Genomic DNA, 22,817 nt, shown 5'->3' with positions numbered 1-22,817 from the left:
TCTTTACAGTAATGGAAGAACTCTGAATATTCCTGTGTATTTTCTGACATTACCGACGTTTTTATTGGTTGTTTAGTGTCAAAATAAGGCGTCTTGGTGGAAATAAACAGTAAAATTTCATTTTTTAGTAAATTGGCAGATGATTTTCACGAGTGTACATATTACCGCAGCAATCACTTCTTCAGTTATTGCAGGGTATTTCATTGAAATCAACGGCCTCATAAACTTACCGTAAAGTTTCTAAATTTCAAGTGCATTTCTCTCGGGAAGGTCCTAGTTAAACATGATACATTGTAGCGAAAAACTCGAAATAAAAGATACCATTGAGAGGCGAGAGGAAAGGACAGACGAGCGCTCAACTGTATAAGAAATGTACATCAGAATAACTTCTTCTTAGGCATGTTGGTGTTTACTTAACATGATACTTTGTAGCGCTAAAATTTCATTCCTCTCGTCTCTCACCGTTATCTTCAATTTCGAGGTTTTGCGCTACGAACTGTCATGTTAAGTAAACACCAACATGCCCAAGAAGAAGTTATTCCTAGTTAAACCTTCCTCTTGGAGAATTTCTCGCTTTTGATAGTCTTCGTAATGTAGAAGTTAGTGTAACTCAAGCGCTCGCATTAACTGAATTGCAGTTGCTAAATGGCATGTAACGAGCTAACTGCAGCTTAGGAGTAAATTTTGTGGATGCGAAACTTTCGTTATATAGCTTGGGTTTAGTGCGGGGTAGCCATTTTTACGTATAAAATGTCGAGACATTGCTTTAATGACTTGTGCGAACGTTTCCATATTGCCGTGTTAACATTGCAGCAACAGGATTTATGTTGAAAATGTGGTGCCATTTGCGGGTTAATTAAAATGTCGCATGGTGTCGAGCCCGTTTCTCATGCTTTCGCGTGGTAACAGAAATTGGTAACCTTGTATATAATGAGAAAAGGTGTTTTTAAAGATGAGCTGATGAGTTATATCGTTCATATTTCACAATCTTTTTTATTTTTTTCAGACATCTCGCTTTCCAATGTACAACGTTCTCTCTCCATGCTGTTTATGACTTGACTTCTTAGTATTATTCGTCTTAGTACGAATAATACTGACCGTTGTCAAGGCGTACAGATTAATACAATTGTGCACGATCAAGCGAGGAAATAAATGCATCTAGCTGCCATGTGCATTTCATTGTCTGCGATATTGTTACGTTGCGGAAGTCACATGTAAACATTTATTTACACTATTTACAAGAAAGGCAACGATATACAAACAAAATGGTTGTCAAGAACGATTACACTTCGACACGTCAAGTCGTCGTCTTCTGACTTTGGCGCCACTCTTGGTTGCGCCGTAACAATATTGATGACGTTGAGCGAATGCTCTAATTAATAGCGTTTAAGGGTTTTAAATGCGAAGCATTTCTTTGCGAACATTTGCCACATAGACAGTATATATCTAGCCGCCTACGTGTCTTGGTGCTCTGATGATCGTTTCGTTAACTTAGTATTTACCAAAATTGGCATAGTATGACAAGAGTGTATGACGAACATAAATGATAGGCCATGACATGAATATCATGACATGTGTGCCATCTAGGTCATGAAACAGCTGCTTACGTCCTGGTGCTCTCATGGCCGTTTCGTTAACTTGGTAGGTACCAAAATTGGTATAGTATGACAACAGTGCATGACGAACATAAATGATAGTTCATGAGAGGAATGTCATGACATGAGTGTCATGTAGGTCATGAAACAGCCGCATAAAATGACAATGACTCAGCGAAAAAACATTAACACTCAAAAACCACTGAAAGGGGTTCTGATGTGGGTACTAAGGGAAGGAAACACTAAAGGATGATGGTAGAAGTCACAGTCACGAGCATGACTCCTCAAAAATGACAATGAATTGGCAAAAAAAGATTAACACCCAAAAACCACTGAAAGGGGTTCTGATGTGGGTACTAAGGGAAGGAAACACTAAAGGATGATGGTAGAAGTCACAGTCACGAGCATGACTCCTCAAAAATGACAATGAATTGGCAAAAAAAGATTAACACCCAAAAACCACTGAAAGGGGTTCTGATGTGGGTACTAAGGGAAGGAAACACTAAAGGATGATGGTAGAAGTCACAGTCACGAGCATGACTCCTCAAAAATGACAATGAATTGGCAAAAAAAGTTTAACACCCAAAAACCACTGAAATGGGTTTGCACGTGGGTACTAAGTGAGAGAAACAGAAAAGGATGGTGGTAGAAGTCACAGTCACGAGCATGACTCCTCAAAAATGACAATGAATTGGCAAAAAAAGATTAACACTCAAAAACCACTGAAAGGGGTTCTGATGTGGGTACTAAGGGAAGGAAACACTAAAGGATGATGGTAGAAGTCACAGTCACGAGCATGACTCCTCAAAAATGACAATGAATTGGCAAAAAAAGATTAACACCCAAAAACCACTGAAAGGGGTTCTGATGTGGGTACTAAGGGAAGGAAACACTAAAGGATGATGGTAGAAGTCACAGTCACGAGCATGACTCCTCAAAAATGACAATGAATTGGCAAAAAAAGATTAACACCCAAAAACCACTGAAATGGGTTTGCACGTGGGTACTAAGTGAGAGAAACAGAAAAGGATGGTGGTAGAAGTCACAGTCACGAGCATGACTCCTCAAAAATGACAATGAATTGGCAAAAAAAGATTAACACTCAAAAACCACTGAAAGGGGTTCTGATGTGGGTACTAAGGGAAGGAAACACTAAAGGATGATGGTAGAAGTCACAGTCACGAGCATGACTCCTCAAAAATGACAATGAATTGGCAAAAAAAGATTAACACCCAAAAACCACTGAAAGGGGTTCTGATGTGGGTACTAAGGGAAGGAAACACTAAAGGATGATGGTAGAAGTCACAGTCACGAGCATGACTCCTCAAAAATGACAATGAATTGGCAAAAAAAGATTAACACCCAAAAACCACTGAAAGGGGTTCTGATGTGGGTACTAAGGGAAGGAAACACTAAAGGATGATGGTAGAAGTCACAGTCACGAGCATGACTCCTCAAAAATGACAATGAATTGGCAAAAAAAGATTAACACCCAAAAACCACTGAAAGGGGTTCTGATGTGGGTACTAAGGGAAGGAAACACTAAAGGATGATGGTAGAAGTCACAGTCACGAGCATGACTCCTCAAAAATGACAATGAATTGGCAAAAAAAGATTAACACTCAAAAACCACTGAAAGGGGTTCTGATGTGGGTACTAAGGGAAGGAAACACTAAAGGATGATGGTAGAAGTCACAGTCACGAGCATGACTCCTCAAAAATGACAATGAATTGGCAAAAAAAGATTAACACCCAAAAACCACTGAAAGGGGTTCTGATGTGGGTACTAAGGGAAGGAAACACTAAAGGATGATGGTAGAAGTCACAGTCACGAGCATGACTCCTCAAAAATGACAATGAATTGGCAAAAAAAGATTAACACCCAAAAACCACTGAAATGGGTTTGCACGTGGGTACTAAGTGAGAGAAACAGAAAAGGATGGTGGTAAAAGCCATAGTCATGACCATGACTCAGCCAAAATTACAAAAACTCAGCAAAAAATTAACACTCAAAATCTACTGCAATCGTTTCGGCCGCGAATACTAAGTGAAGGAAACATTAAAGGATGGTGGTAGAAGCCATAGTCATCAGTATGACTCAGCAAAAATGACAATGACTCAGCACAAAAAATTAACACTCAAAAACCACTGAAATCGTTTCGGCCGCGGATACTAAGTGAAGGAAACATTAAAGGATGGTGGTAGAAGCCATAGTCATCAGTATGACTCAGCAAAAATGACAATGACTCAGCACAAGAAATTAACACTCAAAAACCACTGAAATGGGTTCAGACGTGGGTACCAAGTGAAGAAAACACTAAAGGATAGTGGTAGAAGTCACACTCATCAGCATGACTCAGCAAGAATGAGTGACTCAGCGAGAAAACATTCACGCTCAGAACCCACTGAAATGGATTCTGACATCGGTACTAAGTGAAAGTAACACTAAAGGATGATGTTAGAATCATAGTCTTGAGCATGACTCGGCAAAAATGTCAATGACTCTGCGAGAAAACATGAACTTTCAAAAACCACTGAGATGGGTTCGGACGTGGGTACTAAGTGAAGGAAAAGGCTAAAGGTTGATGGTCGAAGTCATACTCATGATCACGACTAAGGCTTTCGCCTTAAGGTCTCTTAGGCCTAGCTAAAGGGACTCCTGAGGAAATCATGACATGAATCTCATGACATGCGTGTCATGTAGGTCATGAAACAGCCGCCTACATCTTCATGCTCTCATGGTCGTTTCGTTACCATGGGTAAGCTCCCCGCACACTGCTTCGCATAACATCGATTCCAACAGGGCGTAGGATCTGCCGGCTTTTTTTTTTTTTTTTTTGACGTGGAAGCACATAAAGTTTGTTAAGGTGACTTTGCTTATTGGTGCAGTTTCTTCATGGGATGTGGCACATCTGTTGTGGCCCTGTGACATTGCTCTGCTGCTTTCGAAGAAAGCGGAATATCTTGGAAATAATCGTGACAACGGGAGCATGGAGCATAGAATTGCTGAATAAACATACGGTTTTATTGTGACGTTCATTGTGATCCAAACTGACCTATCATATAAGTGGACTGTGCTCACACTAAACAATACCCACTCGCGTTACACAAGTAGTGACAAAAGCGAGAACTAGTGAGTTTTCATTGTTTTATCGGGCTCAGATTTTGCAATTGCTGGCCTTTTATTTAGTGGACAAAGTTCCTATATTCCACAGCTAATAAAGAACAAGCCAGCCTCCATTGTGTTTGGTGGCCATAGGTCTGCAACTCAAGATTGACCGAAGAAGTGGACAAAGTTCCTATATTCCACAGCTAATAAAGAACAAGCCAGCCTCCATTGTGTTTGGTGGCCATAGGTCTGCAACTCAAGATTGACCGAAGCTTTCACTTGACATATCGCTTCTCTGTGGCGCTTCAAGTTGCGTATAGAATAGGCTATAGTACAACGACCTCAATGCGTAGCAATGATCTACTGATGAAAAATTAAGTAACGCCGGGATGCGATTTTTTAGCGATGTCTTTCGCTTAATATTATGCCCCGCTTATTAGTCACAGTTCACGGCTGGCTGATCCAGTTGATAACGGGGGTGGAACGTTGCTCTGACCATTGACGAAGCGCGAAAAGTGCGAGGAGGCGTAGCACCGTCAAAGGAATCACTACAATATCGCGGCATGGTTTTTTTAAAGCTAAGAGCCATATTATCTACCCGTCTAGCCAGTGTCGAGGGAGTCGTTAATTACACCTACGTGCCAACCGACGTGTAACGTTATTCTTCTGAACATTCGCTAAACACATTCGAGCAGTGCAACGCTGCCAGTTGTTAACTTCTTTAACAGTCGTTTCAGCAGCAATAACACAACCTCTGGGACACGAAACAGGGGGCCGTGTTTCAAAGTTTCAATGAGTTGTTAAAGGTGATTTTAAAGCGAGAGGCTTTACTAAGCTAGTCGAGCTGAGTTTTGCCGTCGCCAGCCATTTGACCTTCATTTGGCCGCAGCTGCGCCGCAACCTTGGCAACGCATCACATGACTCGCCGCGCCGAGCTCCGCCGCCGCCGACTTGACGCATGCGCTGTCCGCAGCTGGGTCACCGCCTGACCACGTGACTCGCCGCGCGCCTTGCTAATGGCGTCTTCGTCTGGCCGTTTCGGAACGCTCTATTAGCGGCGAGAAGTTGGAGTGGCGCCCTCTCCCGAGTGACGTCACGGCCAGGACGCCGCTCGCTCTGGCTCGCTAGCCTGCCGCGCACGATCATTTGCTTCGTGCATGTTCGATGTATAGTGTGCGCCAGCCGTACTTCCTGAAGGATCTTTGGCTGCTTTCTGCTGTCACGCCTAAAGTACAGTCTCTTTTTCGAAACTGCGTGAATCGTTAAAATTTGCTGCTTGGATATCGAAGCTATATAGAGTTGCAGGGGTTACTGCTTCTGCAAGTAAGAGGTGCGCAGTGTCTGTTCATAAATATTGTGTAAAAACAATGTCTGCAAATTTAGTATGGACAGTTTTAATTGTACGACGCTTCGCTCCAAACTTAACATTCCTTTAGTACTTCGTTATGGCAGACATTTATTTTACACGGAACAGCAATATTGGTATTTGGTGCCAACATATATATATCAGTATGTTAGAATAGGATACTGCCTGCGAAGCTTTCGTTAAGCTTCTTATTGCTCGGTAGAGTTGTTCTACTAAAAGTGAGTACTGCAGTAATGCGTAAAAACAGGAGCTAGGCGCGCATGCTCCACGAAAAAAAATTTGCTACTACTTTCACCTTTATCCAAACAGCCACCCAGAAAATGCAATCTACATGGCTATTAACACGACTGGGCTTTATCTATGTATAGCAATAACCTGAAAGAAAAGGTTCGTGGTCAATATCAAGAGCCAAGCAATTACATGCCATGCAATGTTTCATAGTGGCCTGAAGTGGTCTTTATGGATAATATGGGAGACACCTCCCGCAATGTAAGTAACCGACAATCATTATGAAGTTATGACGAGGCGCGCATTGTTCGCGATACCCTTCCGTTCACTACAACTTCAAATTTAAACCATGAAGGAGTCTTTTAAAGCGCCAATTGGAATGGCTATAACATACTCGATGCACTAGAGTGCAGCTTCGGCTGCCTCTTTCACGCACCTTCGCCATGCAACATCGTCACGCAACTCCCGTCTGCATGGCGGTGTCTCGAACCACTATGGTGTTTATTTATACGAACTGACAACTATTCGCTGCGTCACCCCATAAAAGACCCCCTCGTATACCAGCCTCATAAACAAAACACTATATATGCGAGCCTCATACGACTTCATTTGATTTTTGAGCTCCTTCTGTGACGCTGATATTTTCTCTGTGTCCCATACCACTAAAGAATAGTTTTTCCAGGGGCTTTAGTCGTCGGAGCAGTCGTCGAGATTGAGAGCGTTTCCAGCAACGGTCATCACAGCACAGCGTCGCCGCTGTTGGCGACGGTCCACCGTAACCTAGGCAACCTAGGCCACTGCATGCTGGCGTCTCAGTGAACGCTCGTCCCACCTTAGCTACAGTGTACTAGAATTCTTTCTAGTACACTGTACCTTAGCTTTGGATAGGCGAAACATCGGACGTTAGCAGTAGTCACCTGGTTTCGCATCTGTCATTTCCTCTTCCGGAGCGAGTCACACGTTCGGCTTGCGCGCGCGTCCTCCATCTGTGAGTTCGGGGAACGCCGAATTTGCCCGACTCAGCTTCGGGGGATGGAAGCGACCAGTCGAAGATACCATAAGAGAAGCGCCGCGCTCGCCTAGTCAGTGCGAGCTTGGCCATGGATGATAGCGATGCTGGGCCGTCTTCTCTGAGCGTTGCGCGAAAGCGGGAGGCTTTGAGCTGTCGTCGGAAAGCGACGTCCGGCCGTCCTGCGGATATCGCCCGGCAAACTGCTTCACTGGAGAGGGTCCAGAATGCCAAGCGCGCGAAGCTAGCGATTGAGACTGAGGAAGAGCGAGCAATTCGGCTCGCAAAACGCTTTTACTTGTCGACTTATAATTTATACCTGGCTTAACGATGAGTGTATACCTAAGTATAATAATTAAAGCTAAATCAAACGTTAACCAAGTGAAAACAAGACTTAAGCAGGGTAAACCAAGCTTTCGCTTAGCATATCCAGGGTAAGCTGAGCTACGCCGCAGCCATTTTTGTATTGTCTTGACGGACATTGTTATAAAGCACATTATTCAAGGATGAATAAACCCATATTGTTACGAAGGCAGCACCACTGAATGCTAAGGGATAAGGCAGGGTTCTTTTTCGAGGCTGCGTGCCATTTCTTTACTTTATTGTGTCTTTCTTTTTGCAGGTGGGCGAACTTCTGAAGACAGAAACTCTTTGCACCACGTAAATATTATATACTTGCCACGGATACTAGAATGTCTAAAAGCAAATTAACAAAACGCGAAGCCTAATAGAGTGTCAGCGACGCGACTGCACCTCTTGTGCCTAGCTGAAGAGCAGAATAGGAGACGCACCGTGCCACGCTGCCTAGAGTGTCTTTGTGCGCTCCTTTAGCGCGTCCCAGGAGGAAAGCAGCGTTAACTAAGCGGGTATGGCGGCAACCGTTGGTGCCCCAAGGGCCGACGTCTTTTGTTATGCGCGGGTAAGTTGCTTCACACTCGTGAGGCGTAGTTATCAGATGCTAAGCACCTCGAACGCTTCTCTCGTTCCTTTCTTTTTTTGCTGTGCACAGGCCTAGGAAGGAGGCGTTGTGGAAAGAACGCCACAACATGTGAGGTAGCCGCCATAATTGCATAGTAAGTGTCGCGCGAGTGCTGATAATGCGGCCTCTTGCATTAGCGCTCACCAAGCACCCCCCCCCCCTCCTCCTCACCTTCACAATGGCGGTCGCAGTATACCATACTAAGGTCTCTCTTCTATTGTCGTCCATACACCCCTACGCACGTCTTTCATATATAGGGTCTTGCAAAAAAAAAAAAAATCGGGCGGAAAAGAGCGTTAGAATATTGATTTGCGATGCACATGCCTATGAGCACTTTTTTTTTATTTGGCGGGCTTCTATACGAGCTAAAGAAAATCATCTGCGAGTGAAAAAGTTGTGTTTATATTCTCCTCGTATCTTCTTTCGCAAAACCACGTGAGGCCTTGGAAGAAACGCATCTTGGAGGCGGGTTTCTATAGTTTCTTATGCATCACCCTTTTGAATACGCTCGAAGTATACTAAAGGACTCTTTTTGCTCCTTCGTCTTGAAAAGAGTAAGGAATATTTTTTTTCTGATTGCAGAACACCGGAACGCTTATCCGGCGTACTATTTCCAGTTTAGAAACACCCATTCACGTTACAAACGCGCATGTAGTTTGTACGTATTCGCAAATGCTTTGTTGCACTGGTTAGAATTCAAGGCTACAGCGGCACAATGGTGTTTTCATGTATGCTTACATATAATTTTTTTTCTCTCTACGAATGGAACCATCAAGGCACACTGAAGAGAAATGCGAAGTGAGTTTAGAGTAATAACTACTCTACCAAAATTACACATTCGTTTATATTGTAGCAATTGCTTTATAATCAAAAGAAATGCAGATCTGAGTTTCATTTTTTTATTATTTCGCGCTGGAAGCCCAGCGCGGGAGCGTCAGTGTTACAAAGATTTCAAAGCATTTTGACGCATTTCGGCTATTGTGACTGAGTAGATGTTCTTGGAACTTGCTAAGTGTGGTCTTAGGCTCTTCAAGGACACATTGTAGTTCATGATTATTGATAAAACATTGACAAGGCCCGAGCTGATGCTAAAAAAATCTGTGACGTCACGGTGAGCTGGTGCGATAACTTCAAGGCGGCGTCTCCACCTGACTTCCGGTATCGCTTCTTTTCTGGCTTACCATGCCAGAAAACACTCGGTTTAAGCACTCGGTCAAAGAGTGACTTTACGATGTCGTAGAGTGGTAATTAATTAATGGAATAGTTCATCTCTTTAGAGACCCTTTAACATTCCTCGGGCTGCTAGTGTGCTACGCTATAGACAACAAAACGCTTCGTTATTGTGATTTTAATATTGAGCGCTACAGGGCCAACTTGTTCCTCCAGAACAAGTCTCTGTCCTGCGTGGTTGAGCCAGTGACCTTATAGTGTGTTTGGGCACGGTAGCCTTTTGACGCTTTTCAGCCAGCTAGTGTTCGAATACAAAATGCGCAGTGTGAGAGAGAGAGAGAGACGAAAAGGAAAAGACAGCCAGGTTAAACAAGGCCGAGCCTGGTTGGCTGCACTGCAGTTCGAGAACGGGGAAGGGTGGCAAGATAGATGTGAAAAGGAAAGATCAGAAAAATAATAAAGGGTAGTAAGAGTGAACACACTAGCAGATGAATGTACGCTAACGGGTAGAGGCATTCGTACAGCCAAGTCGCCTTCCAGAAGCGCAGTAGGGCTTTTGTGGCCTTGTACATGCTAGAGTGCTTAGGCCAAGGTCCCATGATCTCTTCCTGCGAGAGCGGCCTGTTATCACAGCGGTTGAGGCGAGCTCGCACAACACATCGTTGAACGTCAAAAGATGAGCAGTAGCACCGAATAGGCACTATCGCCTCTTGACACCAACAATAACTGCAAGGCGGCACCACTGGAAATTGTGACGCCCCGGCCATATGCGGCACAGGCATTAAAGTTCATACACGACGAGAGTCTCCACGTGGCCGGCGAAGTAGCAAGAAATGGCAGACAGCACACGAGCGCGATTTTATGAAACCCAGTGAATCCCACTGTAGAAATATGGTGCGGCGAGTAAGTGATTGAAGTTGGCGCATCTCGTTCGTTGCACAGAGAGAGACACTCACCCTGTCAATGAGCTCTCGTATCATGCCGTTCCACTCGCCCGAGGCGTTGCTGCCATAGGCGTTGTCCTTGACCAGGTGCATTTCGTACCGGAAACCAATCTTCTGCGCCAGCGCGTCCATCAGGTCCACCGCGAAGCCCTCAAAGCGGTCGTTGCCCTCGCGGAGGTGGGCGTCCTTCTTCAGCATGGTGTACGGCGGATTCTGCGCGACCCATTCAAATAAAAGAGAGCATGTGCGGCACAATAGTCGCTGACGCTTATGGCTGATATATGGCTCACAGAACACTTCCGGGGGTGCACGTACCCGGACCACAACATCTCTGACATTTTTTTTTCCTGTACACAACCCCAGTGCAAGCGTGTTGAATCAGAAGTGAAGCTGAGGCAGACCTACCTGCTATCGGTTTATAAGGGAGCTTTTTGCCCAGCAAGACCGTGTCGGAAATCTGCAGTCCGCCTTAAGATGCACCATGCGAACATAATTGAGGTGAACCAAACCACTCAGAGCGCGTAGGTTTAGCGACCCAAATCACTTGTTCTAATAGAAAAGGGTATTTGTTAAGTGCTATCGCAAATTTTGTCCACTGAAACGGAGTAGACCTGCTCTTATCGGTTCCAGTGGAGCTGTGGTGAACACAACGAAAGAAGGTGGCTCCATGTGGCCTAAGCAGACTTGTACACGCTAAAGAAAAAATAAGTCACCGATTACATTACGATTACTTCAGTCAAAAATGTAATTGATTACAGTTACAGTTACTAATTATTGATTCATAAAAGTCAATAAACATTTAATTACTAAAGCTTAGTCAACTACAATTACGATAGTTTACCACCAATTTTAAGTATCAATCATTTCTTGGCCTACTATAACAAACAGCATCATTGCTGACATGCTCCGGCTCAAATAGAACGGCTCACACTTAAGGAAATCCCGACGTTTGGCAGTTCTGCGTATCGAACAAGGGAGCTCGCGCCCATTAATGGGCGCGTAGTGTAATAACCCTACGTGCTCTGGTATGAAGACTATGAATAAACTTGAACAATATGCATGAGGCGCTCGTAAATAGAGACCAAAGTGCAGTTCCAGTTACGTTCGCGACACGCTACAACCGAAACCGGTTGTAACGGGTCGACGACGAAGTTGGGCACAAGCTTATCGAGCTCTGTCTGGGACACAGTTTTGTTTCCAAATGATGTTGTTACGTTGCGGAAGTCACATATAAAGATGTATTTACAATATATACAACGGAGGCAACGATACATAAACAAGATGGCTGTCGAGACTGATTGCAGCTCCACTCGTCAAATCGTCTTCTGACTGGCACCACTCTTGGCTGCGGCGTAATTATATCTTAGGTTGCATACTTCCAGATGTTGATGCATCAAAGGTCTTGCGCTCTCGTATCAGATTTTCAAATTCCGGCAAGCTGCTAGGATGTTGTAGCCGCTGAAAAAATAAACCCTGTGACCAAAATGTCACCCTGTACGTGACTGGCTGGCTGGATAGCTGACGGACCGACCGACCGACCGACTGACTGAATCAATCAATCAATCAATCAATCAATCAATCAATCAATCAATCAATCAATAATCAACCAACCAATTAAACAATTAATTAAATAAACAAATAAATCGTAATCACTCAAATATAAATAATTTGATAATCAATCGCGTAACTGATAAACTTAACTGGGTGACCAACGCTACTTAGCGACTTCACACGCTAGTAAATAGACCTTGTCTGAATTCAAGTCTCTGACAAAAATAAATCCCAGGACAAGCTTTTTCGAGAATACATAAGGTTCATTCCCGGCAAACACGTTCGCATTCAAGCGAATGGCAGTTTCAAATCAATACTGCTTCATCCTAATATATAAAAACGTGTGAACAACCTGGCTGACTGCGTCATACTCACGGAATAAATGTCACCCACGGAAGATGAAACCATGAGATATCTTATAATGACATGTGTCGAAAAGTGCACTATAATCTATCTTTGACCGAAGTACCGAAACACGTCGTGCTTCGGCACAGAAAAATAACAACTTGAACTGGAAATTTTCTGAGGCGTTAGCGTGTTCCCGATTGGTGAATGAAAGGGTCCGACGCACCTAAATCCACTCATTCGGATTTCTATAAATTAGAATGCAAAAACTTATATCACAAAGTCTTCTTCATGGAACGTTGCCACGAAAATAAGCATTCTGTCTTGAATTGAACTGCAGATAGAAATTTATTGTTGTATTCAAGAAAATAAGCACTTTTCATGCCAAGATATGTTGTGTGTGGAAGTTGCCGAAATTTCGCGGCAAAACATAATATATTTTTATGTATTGGAAGTTTTTTTTTTGCCCGCTAAGTTTAAGGGCTTTTTTTCAGAGAGTAGTCTGGGAGTATCTGCTCGTGAACAACAAAAGGCAACATAAACAATCACAAACCTTTGTAAATGTAGTAACACTATGGTAGTACGTAACGAACTCGACGGTCGCGAGCTATTTCCGGCTCTTTTAACAAAACATATTAATGACCATCGACGGCCGTCGGGAAGCTTTGCCCAGAAGCAACATCCTAGGATTAATGGTAGGGCTGAAACCTGAGCTGTGCGCGTTAGGTTACGAGGCTTGTCGAAACTTGGCGGCAAAAACCACTGAAGGAAGTCATAAGAAAACAGGTTCGCAATTAAATTTTTCTTCATAAGAAGGACACACTATCCTTCACATAGCTCGTAAAGCTCTGCTATCGGGTAACAAAGCCGACGATAAATGACTATTTTTGGCACTAAACCAAATATAATATTTATATTGGCAGTTTTCACGAAGCTCTACACGGACGCCAAATCTGGGAACGATGGTCGGTCTTAAACCCGAGCTTTGCGCGTTAATTTACTGCACTAACACGAACCTGCTGAACGCTAATTACACTTACGCTTCGCACCACTCCATGAATGTGGTGGCGTAAGCACTATAAGGATAAAAAAAAGAAATTAGCGTAGCCTGCACTGGAGGCGCAATGCTAGAGAGACAGCGGAGCTAATGGCCACCTAGCTAGTCCTGGATTATGGGCTAGGCTAAGCACTAACAAATCATCCCCGGCATTTCTCGGAATTTATTTACTATTTGTCGATTATCGATTAGCAATTGATTGGCTATCGATTGGCTATGGCTAGGTATTGGCCACGTATTCAGGCTAGGCTAAGCACTATCAAGTCATCCCCAGCATTTCCCGGAATTTATTGATTTGTAATTGATTATCGATTAGCTATTGATTGGCTATTGATTGGCAATCGATGCCTGACTAAATTTAAGTAGCCCCAACCATGCTTAGCAAGACCTAGCGATGCTCAGCTTCGCTAGTTCACAGGGGTGTGTGCCATTGCGCTTGGACCCTTGCGGCACTGCCGCCAGGATCGGCACACATTTTTTCCTAACACGGACGGACTAACGGCCGGCTTAAGCAGCTCCGCTGTTAAACGTTTTAATGTTCTCACGCGTAGCTGCAACTCGATAGAATTTTGTTGCTACTCGTGCTCCATCCTCTCCGCTTGAAAGGATTAAGGCTCATGCACCAAGGAAGTGGAATGGGTTCATTCTTGAACGTTTTCAAATGTAACATCGGTGGTTTCATTTTGCGTCTTGACTTTTAGCCTATTTTGCTTTTGATTGCTTATGTTTATATGTTCATATGATGTCACCTAAGTCACATAAGCACGCTGCATGCAAATACGTGCGTTACATATACCACGCGTCCATAACGAAAAAAAAAACAAAACAAAAGCAACAACACTGCGCTGAAAACCGGACACGAGCGGACAGAACTGCGGTTTGTCCTGCCAACTCTTTATTGTCTCGTTATACTCGCGGCTGTTCAGAAATGAAGCCGTGCCAGCGTTATTTATTTCACATTTTTTTTGCCCTAAATCTAATTTAATGTACTTTTTAGTGAACTTTTATTTATCCACTGTGAAAGCGCTATGCAGCCGGTTCGGGTGGATCATCAAAAGAGGCGGACACGATTTACACGACAAATTTGAACCTACAGGTGCCCAAGAAAGAAAATAATAATAGTTTCTATCTATGTGCTTTATATTATGTTTTGAAATGGTAAAATTGAATTGAGCAGCACTGCTTATGGCTGCTTAGCAGAAATCATAAGACTAGTACCACTATTCCACATCCAAAAATATGCTCCTATCTCCACTAGCACCACATCTCCAAAAACTGGTACGAAATATATGAGCGCTCTTGGTCATTTTCTTATTTAAGAGCCTGGCTCTAACAATCCGGAACAATACTGCAACTCCACTGCATGTTTTAGCACGTTAGAGACGGATGTGTATCAAATGTAACTAGTCTCACGATACCCCTTGATAAGGCATTGCTTCAATTGTTCGTTGTGTCAATTTCACAGTTTCAATAGATGCACAATTAAAAAATTATTAATGCATATTCCTAATTAAGAACACATTTACATGCTGTCACGAAACTAATGTCTATCCTTGTCACGTATTCCACCTGAAAAGGCGTAATTGTGTTATCTTTCACATGTGAATAAAAAGAGAAGAAAACTTTCGAAATAAAGAAGGAAAGTAAAAAAGAAGGAAAGTGAGAAACGCACAGCCGGTACGTATTACAGTGAAAAAGAAACATCACGCACTCAAGTATTACATGCACACGTGCAATCGCTCACTCACTGTGAATTCGTGCGATCACTGCATTTAGTCGTCCTTGGCTTCAGTTCTGTAGGCAGCAGACAACACACATATATTTCACATCGTATTCTTGCCGAGGTTGCTTCTTTCGCGCATGAACATGGTTTGGCAGACACGTTGAGTCGTACTGCAGCAAGTGGCCGTGCATTGTATTTTGGGAAGAGGCAGCGTCTCTTAAGCGTTCCGTACTTTGCGCAGAGCCATTTATATTACAGCGAACATCTTCCCTAGCTTTGATGGCGCTTACAGTAATGTCCACGAGGGTGTCCGCACAATGTCTATAGACGAGGCAATCTCAAGTGTCCGCGCACGAAACCAATGCCCATCGCTCCCCTAGTGTGTAGGTTCAAACGTAACTGTCACCTTTTTTCCCGTCGGAGCAACCGCACGCCCGTTTGCGTTGGAGCGCGTGCTACTAGTGATTGGGTTTACACGTCGTCAAGAGGTGTCTCATCATCCTCGAAGCTAAGTACACAGTAAAGGTACTGAAAGTTGGACGAGTTGGTAGCTATTCATCTTGAAACTGCAGCGCGTACACGAGAAACGAAGACAAAAAAAATGTCACAGTTTCGCCCTAAGGGCGAAGCAATGAATGCGAGAGCAACACAGCAATGTCATACGAAGTAAGGTGAGCGGCTTTGGTAGCAATATGAATTGTAGTAAACATGAGCTGATTAAGTAAGCAGGTGTGCTGCGGCGTAAGTAGACCGACCGACTCGATGACCACGAGAAGACGCGTGTGAAACGGTGGTGTTGATGAGAAGCGCTTCCCGTGGGCAGCGCGTGCGAAGGGACGCACCTGTAGCGCTGCACTGCCGATCCGGGCAGCATTGCATGTGTAGCCTGCGTTGGAAAATGTGGCCCGACTATTCTGAACTGATTGAACAAGCGTGGTGTGAGCGCGCACAAACAAACACGAAGAGATCACACTGAATGACAACAGACAACGACTGTCAAAACGCTGGCAGCAAGCATACGCCGCAGCGGGCGAAGGTACGTGCGGTCTATCGCTTCAACGGAAACTGAGCGGCGAATGCACGGCGCATAAAGGTCAGAGCCGTGTGGAGATAGGAGACGGTGCGAGCGAGCGACGAGCGCGGTTGTTGGCAGAGAAGTGCGCCCCCCCCCCCCCCCCCCGCTCCCTCCGGCGCTGGCTTCCTGCTTCCTTGCTTGCGCGTGGGAGATTGAGTGCGTTCGCTCTCCGTGATAGCGCGCGTCCCCGCACGCTTCCGCTCGGGCATACGGCGCGCGGCGAAGATTTTATCTATAGGGAACCTCACGGCGACGGCGACGGCAGAAATCCGGTTGAAGTGTCCATATAATTGCTATCGCAATAAAAGGCGAAAGTGACAGACCGGTGCTGACTCGCACTGAGTCAGCATCGGGGAGGGGCGTTCTTCTCCGGCGGCTGCTGCATATGACGCGGCGGCGCGGTCCAAATCTTGACAGTGATCTGTGATGGGGACAGTGCGCCGAGTACTGATAGCTTCGTGCGCGATCTCTTTTCGCCTTTTAGTTCGCGTTGAAGCGAGAGGCTGCACAAAGGCTAATTGGCTCGCTCCTGCGGCTGCGCTTCCTCACTCCAGCGCTTTGACCGCGAGTTTCCATGGTCATCGAGTGAGATGTGTTTATGATTGCTTGCTCGCGCGTGACACCATGCTTGTTTACAAGTTCATGCGGCCGATAAAACTACTATCCTTACTTTGTATAGATGTTTACTAATTTGCTATCGCTATCAATCCCTTGCTTTTAAGGCGAAACTGAAATCTTTTTTTTTTCTGTGTCTTTCAGTGCCACAACAGCCTCGAAAATAAGAAGTAAGAAACGCGGGAAACTGATCATTTCAGAGAAATTCGCCAATGCAAAGAACTCCGTGCTGTATGGAGAATAAAATCGCGCATTTTTCTGCTTCCGTTCCTTCTTTTGATACGTGTCTTATGATAAACCGAGCGGCCCTTACGTACACAGCAATAAAGTTTAGTAAGCTTCGTACATACGGGCGCGTTCATTCAATGCTGGCCCCATTATCGAAGAACGCTGCTGGACAAGCTGATGAGAAACATTTTAGTAGTTAAATTGGCAGTGCAGAAACGCAGTGATTGCAATTAAAGAAAAGAAAAACTCGTTTGTCCCCAACCAGGCAAATAATGCCAAACACTCGAGAGCTCCTTCATCACCTCACCGAAAAAGGGCGCAACGTCACGCTTCAACGACTTCCAAGCCACTGTGGCTTATTGGGCAACGAGCCCGCCGATGTTGCTGATCAGTCTGCTGATGAAGACGGCGAGCAGGACCTCGTAATGCTGTCAAGGACAGACGAAGCAGTGAAATTTCGCGTGCTTTGGAAGGATGTCACGTTGTCCTTACGGAACATGCCAAGTTTGCTGCACATCCAGCTGCATCGTCGAATGTCCTCTCTATGAGTCCGCCTTCCTTCTGAACTATCTCTAACCGAAACAACAGTACTTGATGGACTGTGGCTTGGTGTCCCTTTTAGGACATGTATTGCTTTTTGCATAAAAGCGACCGACAGCGCTGATCATGATGGCTGCGGCAGATCTGTCGAACAAGCTAGATCGCCTTGTCTTTGCTACATTGCGCACTGGTTGGCGTGCAATCCCACGTAGGCCCTTCTCCCGCCTATACAGCATATACAACCTGTAATTGAGTGCTAGTGTACACTGTTGTCACGCCGGAAATCACCCTAAGCGTCATTGAAGCTCCTACGTTCGAGTAAGCTATTAGAAGGACTGTGATACGCCAACGTTCTCTGCGCAGCACTACTCCTTTTTTCATGTGTTTGCTTTTAAATGCGAAGCATTTCTTGGCGAACATTTGCCACTTTGACACTATGTATGTATCTATCTATCTATCTATCTATCTATCTATCTATCTATCTATCTATCTATCTATCTAGCCGCCTACGTCTCGGTGCTCTCATGGTCGTTTCGTTAACTTGGTAGGTACCACAATTCGCATAGTATAACAAGAGTGTCTGACGAACATAAATGATAGGTCATTACATGATTGTCATGACATACGTGTCATGTAGGTCATGAAACAGCCACATAAAAAGACAATGACTCAGCGAAAACAGATTTAACACTAGAAGACCACTGAAATGGGTTCGGACGTGGGTACTAAGTGAAGGAAACACTAAAGGATGGTGGTGGAAGTCATAGTCCTCAGTAAAAATGACAATGACTCAGCCAAAAAAAGAATAACGCTGAAAAACCCCTGAAATGCGCTCGGACATAGGCGCTACTGCAAGGAAACACTGTAGGAAGTGGTAAAAGTCATAGTGATGGGCAAGACCCGGCAAAAATGACAATGACTCAGCGAAACAAGAATAACACTCAAGAACCACTGAAATGGGTTCGGACATACTAAGTGAAGGAAACACTAAAGGATGATGGAAGAAGTCATAGTCATGAGCATGACTCAGCAAAAATGACAATTACTCAGCGAAAAATGATTAAAACTCAAAAACCACTGAAAAGGTTTCGGACGTGGGTACTAAGTGAAGGAAACACTAAACGATGGTGGTGGAAGTCATAGTTATAAGCAGGACTCAGCAAAAATGTCAATGACTCAGCAAAAAAATAGATTAACACACAAAAACCCATGAAATGGGCTCGGACGTGGGCACTAAGGTAAAGAAACGCTATAGGATGAGGTAGCAGTCATAGTGATGAACAAGACTCGGCAGAAATGACAATGACTCAGCAAAAAAAAAGATTAACGCTCAAAAACCCCTGAAATGGGCTCCTACGTGGGCACTAAGGTAAAGAAACACTATAGAATGAGGTAGAAATCATAGTGATGAGCAAGACTCAGCAAAAATTACAATGACTCAGCGAAAAACAATTAACATTTAAGAACCACTGAAATGGGTTCGGACATGGGTACTAAGTGAAGGAAACAATAATGGATGTGGTAGAAGTCATAGTTCCGAGCATGACTCAGCAAAAATGACAATGACTCAGTGAAAAAGTTTAACACTCACAAACCACTGAAATGGGTTCGGACATAAATGATAGGTCATGACATGCGTCTCATTTAGGTCATGGAACAGCCGCCAACGTCTTGATGCTCTCATTGTCGTTTCGTTAACTTATAGTAGGCTCCCCGCACACTGCTTCGCATAACATCGATTCCCACAGGGCGTGGGATCTGCCGGCTTTTTATTGCGATAGCAATTATATGGACACTCCCAAGCGGATTTCTGCCGTCGGCGTTGTCGTCGCCGTCGCCGTGAGGTTCCGTATGACGTCAACGGCGATCAAATCGTCGCCGCGCTCCGGACGCTGTATGTGCGAGTGAAAGGGAGCGAGAGACGTGCGCTTTCACGGGGAGCGAACACACGTCGGAGAGCAAACGCGCGTTCAGTTCCGTGTTCACTCAATTGATTGATTGATTGCATAACTTTTATTTTTTCAGTCCTGCAGAACGCGTATTAGCACGTCGCGGGCCGCTCCCACGTCGGGACCGACATGCCTAGCCTGCCGGCCGCATCGTGGGCCTGCTGGACAGCCCAACGTTGCTCAGCCAGGAGTGGGTTGCGGAGAGCCACCTCCCACCCAAAGGCTGCAGAATTAAGCGTCTCCTTCCTCCTTTACAATCACCGTACATAAAGAACAAACGCGACTTCTTCCGTCGCGCGAAAGGCCGTGGCAACCTTTTGCGCGAAGGAAGAAGTCGTCGCGTTTTCTCGGGAGGGAGGGAGGGAAGGGAGGCGACGTTTAGCTGCGGCACCAAATGCGTATTTTATAAAAACATTGCGAGGCGAGAAGATGGGTGAGATATTTGACGCTGCTCGACGAGTGTCCCATTCTGATCTCGTCGAAAACATCTCAGCCGCCCCCGCAGGCACCGGCAACAGTCACCAACGCCGCGCGCGTTTGATGCGAACGCGGGCAAAACGCCGACGGCGTCGACAACAGTTCTGCTCGTTGCTGGTGCTGCTGCATGTCCAAGTTTATACAGCTGATAAAACTAGTATCCTTACTCCCTATAGCTCTCTACTTATTTGCTATCGCAATTGATGCTTTGCTTTGCCTTTCGGGTGAAACTGCGACACATTTTAACACGAAAGTGTTTAATGCCGGGGTCCACCAAGACTTCACTGACGTATTTCCGTCACGGAAATACGTCACACGAACATACACGAACATAATACAAAGAAAGAAACCAGAAGAAAAGTTCCACAAACATGCAAAATTTGGAAATCGAACCCACGACCTCTCGGTCCGCGACGATAGATCGCCGAGCGTTTAACCCATTGCGCCACAAACGCATTTGCAGAGAGCTACACAGACGCGCCTTATATATCTAACACTCCTCCGTGTACCAGCGCTCTTGCTCGGGGCGGTGCCGCCACCTACGAGCAGAAAAGAGAAGTACTGCATTAGCACTACTAGGTGGCGTTCACCGTACCTCAGCACAGCGAAGCGTGGCCTCCGCAATTAGCTCTGAAAATGTTTCTGAAGTTGATCGCGGAGGCTGCAATTACGACGCGCTGTACGCGCTGATTTGACTCGGTGACGATTCAGTTACGTGCTTTGTCTTGCGCGTTGTATTAGTGTGTCAGTTACGTGCTTCGTCTTTCGCGTTGTGCTAGCGTGTGCAGCGTAGTGCAGCTTCCATATGCACGACGGTTGCTCATGGTCATCGACGTTGGTAGTCGTGATGGAGGAGACGTGCCACCAGGCGTCAGCGTGGGGCATCAACGCCTAAGGGCGCTTTAGCCACAAAACACCAATAGACATTATATATCAATGTGCAATAAACATTACACTACTTCTGTGAAGACACGTTTCACTTTCGTGTTCTATACCGATTCCTATATAAGAGGGATCAACCACATTTTTTTTACTGTCCCCCATACAGCCAACTTTGTTTCCCCTTTACACTTGCCCCAACGTCGGCATAGCAAATCAGAAGCTCCGCTTTTGGCAAACTTTCTGTCTTTTGCAACCTATTTGTCTCTCACTTTCTTTCTCTATTTGCGCTTCGAATGGACATAGCAACTCTTCTAGTTGAGCACCCTGACTTAGTTTCGCGTACATGTCCAATCGTATGCCAAAGAACATGTTTGTGACAACCCAGTTTCGTAAAAACCCCTATTCAATTTGGATCTACTTTACATTTAATATTCGTCTACTGTTCGCAACTGGCATGCGTCATTGCGCAATTCCAGGGGAACCAGCTAAGGCTACAGGAGATTGGACTTCTTTCACAAATAGCATAAATCATTAGACGAAAGCTTCACGAAGCTGAACATCTCGAATGAAAAGTAAGATAAAAGTTCCATTTACAAAATTGGCACATATATACAAAAGAAAAAAAACGTGCGGAGCAAGAAAATGAGACGCCCTAAATGTTCAGTACAGAGCGTCACACGTACACTTTCGTCAGGCAGCTTTTTTTTTTTTGTAAATTTGAAGTTCTTCAGTACCGTAGAAACTTGGGCCGGGTGGTGAGTCATAGTTCAGATTTTGTAGGACTATAGTGCTTAGACGAAGCACGAAGAGAAGCACAAACACAGCGTTACCTTCATGGAAGCACCGGCGCTGCAAGCTGTGAACTAAAGCTTATCGTTTATGCTGCACTGTCGCAAGCCCGTTAAAGATGGCAGAGACCATGTTGTTTGAGCTTCGAAGTCAGAGAAAGAAAAAAAGTTCATATATCGAGTGAACTCTCGGGCATTAAAAGGGCGCGTGTTTGCACTAAGAATATAAAGAAAAATAAAAGGGTTCTTTGAAAGCGCGGCGTTGCATTTCGCAACTACGTCGGAAACGGCGAGCAGATTGAATACCGAGAAACCGATGGTGTTCGTTTGTGCGTGGTTATCTAGCATGAATATTTTTTGCGTTATTGCTTCAGGGGACAAAATATAATTCAGCTCTACATTCATAGCAGAGTGTTCCTTATTTATTTATTATTTCAATTTAGGTTCATACAGCCTAGATACGATAAGCTCTCGTACAAAGAAAGAAACAATGTGCTCGCCAATGTGTCACCACGGCAGCCAAAGTCCTGTTGCCAAAGACGCCTACCAAATATTTATAGTCTGAGTTGGAGACCGAGGTAGAGCGTGGCATGTTTCTCGGAGACTGGTTACAGAGAATTCTCGCCTTCAGAAATAGGCGAGAAATGAAGCCAAGCTTATGGACCAAACAAAACAGCCATGATTATGCATTGTATGAAGAGCAAGATAGTTCTGCGTAGTTGCCTACCGTGGGCTTCACTTTCTGAACAAGAAAACGATCGAAGTAGCTAGTACTCGAGCGCTTGCATTCGGTTTGGGAGAATTCGGGGTGTTATCTCAACCATCATTTCAACTGCAAAAACTTCTGCTCCATTCATCTGTATTATTGAATGTAGATCCTTTAGATTGCCATGTTTACTCTCGCAATGTACACGTAGCGTAGTCGAGTGACTATTGCGTTCAAGCTTGTTTTCGAAGTATTCTGCATATTGGCATTAGAATTTCTCGTTTCTGAACTACGGCGCCTGTATTTATCCCTAGTAGTTTACCGGCAATGTGCCCATGTTTCAGCACACCACCTTTTGAGATGTAGTTTCTTCAGACATTGCACTGCGTGAACGTTGCAATTTGGCCTTGCGGATCTAGAGGCTGAAGCTACAGTCAAAGCGAGAGCTACTTTTTTTTCTTTCATGGCTGACAGAAACACG

General features: G+C 44.7%; 1 pseudogene; it reads right to left on the bottom strand.

The window, feature by feature from the left end:
• The window catches only part of LOC119461537 (glutamate receptor ionotropic, kainate 2-like), a 306,355-nt pseudogene that overhangs the window by 67,906 nt on the left and 215,632 nt on the right, over nt 1–22,817 (bottom strand).

The sequence above is a fragment of the Dermacentor silvarum genome, chromosome 8 (assembly GCF_013339745.2).
Source record: "Dermacentor silvarum isolate Dsil-2018 chromosome 8, BIME_Dsil_1.4, whole genome shotgun sequence".
Lineage (NCBI taxonomy): Eukaryota > Metazoa > Arthropoda > Arachnida > Ixodida > Ixodidae > Dermacentor > Dermacentor silvarum.
This window is presented reverse-complemented; position numbering and strand designations above follow the sequence as displayed.